This window comes from Hibiscus syriacus, unplaced genomic scaffold, assembly GCF_006381635.1.
Source record: "Hibiscus syriacus cultivar Baekdansim isolate YM2019G1 unplaced genomic scaffold, ASM638163v2 tig00109924_pilon, whole genome shotgun sequence".
NCBI lineage: Eukaryota > Viridiplantae > Streptophyta > Magnoliopsida > Malvales > Malvaceae > Hibiscus > Hibiscus syriacus.
The window spans coordinates 40,620-49,068 of NW_024062530.1; the positions used below are offsets into that span (position 1 = coordinate 40,620).

At 35.6% G+C, this 8,449-nt stretch overlaps 1 pseudogene; it reads right to left on the reverse strand.

Annotated features, from left to right (window-relative positions):
* Window positions 1–1,344: 1,344 nt before the first annotated feature.
* On the reverse strand, window positions 1,345–6,197 carry LOC120210441 (annotated as a pseudogene).
* Window positions 6,198–8,449: the final 2,252 nt, after the last annotated feature.

Here is an 8,449-nt window from a genome sequence, read left to right on the forward strand (position 1 = left end):
TGTTTTGTGTGTATGTGACTATGTATAATACATTTATACTAAAAGCTTTAAGCAATGGTTTGGATAGTAGTAAGCCTTAGATGATTAAATAAATCAGTCAATCAAGCTTGTGGTGTAATGGCAAAAGAAATCACTTTATCTAACAATTTGACCTAATTAATTGACACCTAAATACATTACGTGACATGTTATAAAAATGGTTTGTTTCTAAATTGACTCCTAAATTTTTGAAATTTTTGTCACCCTATTCAAAACAAATATCAACCTCTCTTTCTCTTAAAGAAAATCTCTTTCTTCTCTAACCCAAATCCTAAACTTGTTGCCGGAATTGTCATCTCCGGCACCACCCTCCTTTTTGAAGCTGTATGTTTCTCCTCTTCCGATTTTTGCCCTCCTTGTTTGCTTTTGTTTTTCTAAAGTGGTTTGTTGGGGGTATAAGTTGAAAGATTTGGTATAGGGTAACCGGCAACACTAATAGTATAGATCTTCTCACTGCATAATACGAGTTCTCAAATGTGCTTAAAACCTCCGACCAAACATGAAATTAGTTAAAGCTCCTGTCACTAACTAACGAATTACTAAACATCAGCACCGAATGCCCCCGTCCATGACAAATTCTCGAGAAAATGTCCTAAATCTTCTCTGACTGTATTTTCTGCTGGTGTAAAATCTTGTTCAACAAATGGAGGCTAAGATGAGACTGTTCTGAACCTTTATTTGATGTCTGGTTTGCAAGTCAGTAATGTTTACTTGATGAAATGGGAGACCGTATAAATGTGCCGGACAACAGCATCCATGACCTAAAAGCAGAGATGGGAGTGGACGGCCCTCCTTCCCCTTTGACCCCCATCTAAGCAAAAGTTAGACTCGGCAAAGCAAGAGGATGGCTCGGCATAAAACTTGGCCAAAGATTGTGTTCAGCACTTCATTATGATTGTAATTTGGTTGATATCTCGTTTCGATTGAGACTACTTTGACAAGAGAAACAGTGTCAGAAGGAGACAACATAAGCAACAAATCCGAAGAAGACAACATAAACAATGACTGAAGACGGCAGTAGCCACAAACCTTAAGGTTTGAGCTAAAGAAGAGAAGAGAGTTAATTTAAAGAGGGGAAGGGAGAGAAGGGGAGGTTGGAAGTGCTTCTCTTTTAATTGGGTAAGAATTAATTCATAACAAATAAATTATTTTTACTAACATGTCACGACACTAATCTAACGTATCAACAATCGTAACATACTTCTTTTAAAATCAATAATAAAAATTGAACAAAAGTGTAATTAAATGAACATACTAATTTCTTCAATCAGTGCAATGAGAGATTTGAATCAGTTGGAAGCTACATATGTTTCAGCCTTTCTACGTAAATGTGTTTTGGTTACTCAGATTAACCACTTCCCTACAAAAATACTTCATTTACAATTAATTAATACCTCTCGTTTTGTTAAAATTTTCCCGAAGCAAGCACCCAAAACAAAGGACTGCGAGCAAATGATACTACCAATCATCCTTTCATGACAGTATCTCTCCCTCTTCACCAACCTCTTCATTCAGAATGGGCTCATTCTCGTCCAAAAACTCGTCTTTGAAGAACAAACCGAGCTTATGCAGGGGATTCTCACCTGTTACCAACCCATACGCTACTCCGATCTCTCTATCACACGGTCCAGTTTTACGACCATGAAATTGATAACTAGAGACAACATCCAATCAGTGTCTCCAGTTCTTTTAGAATTTCCAGATTCTGTTCAATCTCAGCTGTTTTCTCCATCTGCAAAATCCAAAGCTCATTCAGATTCTTAGTACACTCTTTCTATTATAGTGGTCTAAGCCATTGTTCATTCTGACCCGAAATGGACACAACCTAATTTGACCTTAAAAAGTCTTAACTGTCCAAACCTATCCAAACTCAGAACCCATGACAGACCAGAAACGGTATAAACACGAAACAACCCAAACGAGTAACCTGATCCAGACTGACCAGATAAAAAACCAACTCATACAATTGACAGGTCTACTCTAAATCCACTGCTAGATGTATGAACAAAAAGTAAACTCAAAATACAAAAAAGGTATACCTTCTGCAGTGCAAGTCGAGCAGCTTCTCTTTCTAGTTCCCGTTGCCTTTTCAACTCGGTCTCTGCCTTCATTTTGGCAGTAGCTTCAGCAGCTCTGATTTGAGCTTCAATCTTTGCTTTCTCTGTACAGAATAAAAGAATAAAAATGATCACCGACAAATTAATAAATCATCAACAATACAACAAATACTATTAAGTTGAGAACTAGAACAATCACCTTCACGCTGCCTTTTTTCCAATTTTTCCTTTTCCTGCTGCAACTTAACTGGGTTAGCTTTATCACCCTGCATTAGCAGCATCATGTATTATTATTAAATATCATCGACATAACAAGCAGTTCACACCCATAGAATATAAACACTCAGCAAAACATTAAAAATAAAAAAGATATAACCAGCATATACTTACATGATCAAGTAGTGTCCTCTGCTGAGCTTTCAAAATTGTGTCTGCAAATCGACTTTTTAACATTGCAGCACGGAGAGCCTTCTTCGTGACATTTTGTGCGTCAAAATTAGGAGTTGTTAATACTACATCAAATAATAGAAATACAACGAAGTGATTATTTATCAATCAGTAATTAATTCATTAGAACAGTTCCACTAGTTCAGTATTCGTTCCAATAGTAAATATGGCATAAGATACATGATGCATGTATTTGGTAAAAGAATTTTATCATTATATATCATTAAACGACAGAGCAGGTTCAGATGATCAAAATGTGTTGTGCTTCATCTGCTACATTTCACAAGAATATTGGGAAAAAGTTGAACAAAAATCAAAAGCCTATAATTTCCATTTATTATCGGCTACACACCCAAATAGACTGGTTGCCGAAGGGTCAACTGCACGATAGAGTCCAAAAGTTATTTCATTCTTAATATATCATTTTCTTTCAACTTGATTAAATCTTATCACTCATAACTGCTACCACATAAAATCAGTTTCAGGATAGTTTCGCAATCATCCATGTAATGTGCTTCATTTAGGCTTTTAGGATGGTATTTGATTTTAAGTGATTGAAGCTATATCCCCCATTGGCCATTAACTGTAGATAGTTGATGCATTTGTCAAGCCAAGAAAAAACAATTAAATATCTTTCATACTACTACTATGTTTTAGTCAGTAGTGTTTTAGTGGAGATAGACACCGAACCATACAGTTCAACCCTGTAACCAAAACAGCTAAGGTTGCAATAAAGATATAGGTTTTCATTCACACAGTTTTATCCAGTCCTACTAGGAACATGTACTGCATATCATGACTTAAAGTCCACGGATCATAACTCGGCCAACACCCTAAGCCCTCAATTTCAACAATGGATTCCACTTGGTTCTTTCCTTTTGTAAACCTCCAAGATTATTATAGTGAATATGTTTTGTTTTTCCTTCTAGAAAATTATGAAGATTGCATTACCAGAATGCAATGGGTCATTTTCAGTATAGTTTTCAGTTACAAAAGGCAAAACAGGTAAGAACTTAAACAGTTAACATCAGCAGATAAACTGACCTTCACCAGAGCTGGCATCTGTTACAGGAGTTGCAAGATGGGAACTAAGATAAACATTCCCTTCATCAATAGCACTTACATCTCCTTAACAATTTTTGAGAGAATTGTTATACTCGGGTCAAGGTAAGAAAAATCATGATATATGATCAAGACATTTCCTTACCATCAGAATCTGGATCAGAGTTGTTCATTTGTGATGTTGATGTGCCTTTTGCCTGGCAGTCCTATAATTTAATATAAAAATTTAGTAACATTTCATGGCTTTAATCATAACAAGAATCACTACATTAAGAAAAAATCATGTGTACCAATTTAGAGGCATCAGCACTAAACACTCTAGGATCTCCAGCCAATAATCTTTCTGAAGTCGCAACTGCACCAATACAAAAGTAAGATTCTTACAAAATTAAAGAAAGTTTCAACCTAAAATGACAAACTAGAGGAAGCACAAGAAGTTATCAACTAACCATTCAAAGGTGCACGGTGTGAATCACATGGAATGCTACACTGACACTTTATGCTGCCACATGAACTGCATTTGCCGGCAATGGACGACAATGGTGGCTTGGCACAGATAGACCCATTTGTAAACCCACCACTAGCATTAGCAGTACTGGTGCCTACAAGATGCAATGTAAATTAGCTCCAATGAAGAATCATAAAGCAGAAACTTTATTCTGCCATTTCATACCTTTTTGTAAGTTTTTTCCTGACAAGTTGCTCACTCTATTCTGTGCCAATTTAGGAAGATGAACCTGTTAACAAGTCAAGAAACTCGGCATCAAAAGCAACTCAGACTTCTATGGTAATAGAATAAAATGAGTGACAGCATAATGCCAAGCCAGAACTAAGGTGCTAACTCTGACAAATTTTGCAAGCGATGTTTAAATCCAACTTTTTTCTACCAAATTAAACCAATTAAGAGAACATAAGCATGTTTGTTTATATATGAAATAGGCAGTACTCACTTCTGCTTTTACATTCGAAGTCATATTCACAGCCTTCTCCTCAGATGGATTTGACTTCTTTGGCAAAGAGCTCTTTCGGGATAGCTGTATTTTAGGACACCCCTGCCTTGATTCGCCAACATCATTCAGTTGCACACTTGAAATTTTCTCATGCGCATTCCACTTTTCCTCCAAAGATTTCCATCTTACCTCAAAAAACCCATCCATTTCTTCCGCCATTTTGTGGACATTATTAGATGGGGGATTATACAGCATGGCATTAGAAAATGTCAGTTTAATATCAGCAACAAACTCTTCAACGCTGAGATAAGCTTTCTTTGCCAGCTTCGACTTTATTGTACCCAAATCCATTGGGTTCTTTATTATTGAAAAATAATCAGGAATCCTTAATGCTATAGGATCCACTGGTTGATTGAAAACCCAGCCAGCTGGATGCTTCATCAAAGCATTCAGTAGGGTTGTACACTGTTGAGTCATGATGCGGTCCATCTTTCGCCTCTTCTCTTGTCGACCACCCTTATCACCCTTCCAGTCGACGCTTAGAAGCACCATGAGTCTCTTTTGAATCCACGGCACAAGCCTTCCTTTTTCGATCAACAGAACTGCTCTGTTTCTGTCCATATTCAAATGATTGTGGCACAGGAGTCCTCAGAATGGGGAACTTAATCTTCAACTTATGCTTTGGAACCACACTTTCGGCGGCAATCATTTTTTCAACCAAAGAACTTGAAATTTACCGCACTCTACACACTGCCAGACAATATGAAAGGCAAAAATATAAAATAAACAACTTAATGAAAAATCATGAAACAAATGGTAGCATGCCGTGCCAGCATTGATTCATACAAGTAAACCAAGGGCAAAACCAAGAACCTTGGAAGAAGTAAAAGCTAATCAAAACGCACCAGAGGATTCTCCTTTCCTATAGAAGAAATAGCATGGGTAATAGATGGATACCACAAACCAAAAAGACAAAAAAGGGGGAAACCCCCAAAACACTACGAAGCCAATTAATTTGTTCTTTTAGAGATAACTCGAAAAATCTTAGGACTGCGTTGGCCAACAAAGATCAAAACTTTGTAAAATAAAAGAATAATATCGAAATTCGAATTTGGTTAGGCATTGCAAAATCCCTAACGTATGTTAGGTCCAATCTAAATATACAATTCAGTAACTTAAACAAAAAATTTTTGCATAACCAAGGGAAAATGGGAACTAACGATGGATTCAAATTCAATTTAAGCCAACACCACAAATAAAAACATTACAAGATAATTAATCAGAAGTGCAATCATAACAAAAACCCGAATTCCCGATCATACATTCCCAAACCTCAATTCTCACCAAATCAAAGAGACCCGGAAGATTCAAACGCATGTACACAACAAAAGAAAATTAGGATTAAAAGAGAGATAATAAGAAGCGCAATCATTACAACACCCTAAGTCTCAATCATACTTCCCAAACCTCAATTCCCCAAATCAAAGAAACCCAGAGAGAATTCAAACCCATGGAGAAAAACAAAAAGCAAATAGCGGGTTTATCCAAACATACCGAAACTCAATCCAGCGAGCGGCGAACTAAGAACCGGTTGGGAGTGAGAGATCATTGAGAAAGCAAAATAAAAAAAAGCGGAGAGGGTGAGAGAATAGTTATGTTACAGGGTTTTATTATTTTATAATGGATGTCGGTGAAGAAATCCCTGATTTTGAAAGAAGGGACAAGTCGAATTGGGAATGAGATGTTAACGGGGAGATTTGAAAGGGAATGGGCTGACAGAAATTGAGCTTCAAACTGATGAACTAACCCAAGGAAAAAGAACCAAAGGGCTAAAACCGAATGATCTGAAGATTAGGCCTATGAGTCCAAACTCAATGGTGATTTGGAGACCATCTCAAGTACAAGCTGAGTTGAGCCCGATTTGGCCCGAGTCATTTTCTGTGTTTATAATATATGTATTATTTTATTTTAATATGTTATATAGTATATAATACTATAATATAAGTGTTGAAAATATATTAAATTGTTCGTTTTAAAATAACAAAAATATTTTAAATAAGAATATATTAAATGATCTCAGTGATAAAAGAGAGTGTTATTCTTTTCAGAAATTTTAAATTCGAGTAGTTGTATCTACATGTGTATATTTTCGATGATCAAGAAAGATTATGAACAAATCTCAAACTAAACCATATCTTAGGTGAAACTCTTCTCTTTAATCCCAAACTAAACCATATATTTTTTTTGCCTTAAAAAACCAACAAAATCCTAATGCCACAAGCTTATTTTGTTACCCTATGCACATTCCAAAGCATAGCCTAATTGCGTGGATGGCCTTATTAAATAGGCTACCTACTAGAGATCGGCTTCAAATCATGGGAATCACCACTAATGGAACTTGCGTTAATTACAGGAATAGCAACGAAACAAGGGATCATCTGTTTTCTCTTTGCCCCTTGACAGTTGATCTTTGGAGAGCTATCCTTCATTTGAACGGAATGAACTTCACCGTTCTGCCTTGGGATGATATGGTTTATCGAGCTTGTTTAAAATGAAAGGGGAAATCTCTTATTACCACTATCTTGAAAATTGCTTGGAATGCTTATGTTTACTCCTTGTGGCAAGAACGGAATCGAAGGATATTTCAAGGCAGATCCCGTTCCACTGATAATTTACTCAAGGAAATCATTGAAGTTGTTAGCATACGACTTAGAGGGAAATCTATTAACAGATTATATAGCACTAATTTCTTTCTATGTAATGCTTGGGGCATAGTTTAACCAATCATTGTTTTTTGTATCTTGTTTTGTTCTCTTGCTGATTGTTTGATTGGTTGGATGGTTGTTGAATTTTGTTCTTTGGATAATAAAATTTTGATTTATCAAAAAAAAAAAAACAGATACCGCCATTGATGCGTGTTTAAGTTGATGGGAGAATTAGGGTATGAAAAAAGTCCTAATCAAAACCTTCACGTTTAGGAAACACTTTGCAACACGTTTCTCTCTCTGTTTTTTCTTAACTTACTTTACTACACAAATCATTGGGTGCTTCATAGCTACGTTTTCCTGAAAACAAACTGCTTCCAATCTATACATGTGGGTAAATATGCATTTTGGTACTTGGATTTGGGTTTTTTTTTTTCCTTTTCAAATTGGTGCTTAACATTGTCTTTTTGGACCAAATTGATGCTTATGATAACTGACTTATTTGAATCAATTGGAACTATGAAGTCGAGTAAAAATATCATTTTGAAAGAAGAAAAACAGGTTCATATATTTGATTAGACAACACAAATTTATATACCAAATTAAATTCAGATACTAAATTGTATATTTATCATGTACATGTTGCATGAAGGTTTATTCTTGTGGAATTGAAAAAGCATCTTCTACGAATTTCTTTTGCTTTCCAATCTGAATATGTGTTTTTGATTATCTGTTTTTCTCTTTTTCTTAAAGATAGGTCAAATGGAAAAATGCTATATTTGTCTTTCTATTAAAAGAATAAATTATTACAATACATAACTAAGCATATAGAAATATTCAAATTTAGACCAAAATAGTTCCAAGAAATTAAAGATTTGGGGCATCAACTTTGCAACACAACGTGGTTTCATTGGCTGATCAAATGTTTGTTATACTATTTGGATATAAACTATACCAATATGGGTTGGTTCAAGGGGTAAGCAGCTTGATATCACTTAAGTAATGTCTCAAGTTCGAGTCTTTGTGTATGCAGAAAATCTCTGCTAGGAGATTTACCCAAGTCAAGTGTGCGACGCGGGTCGGTCCGAATTAGTTAAGGCGAATCCTTCGAACATAGGACAACTAAATAAAAATAAACTATAAATAGGTGATCAAATTATGATTTAATCCTTTTATTATGCTAAAATTT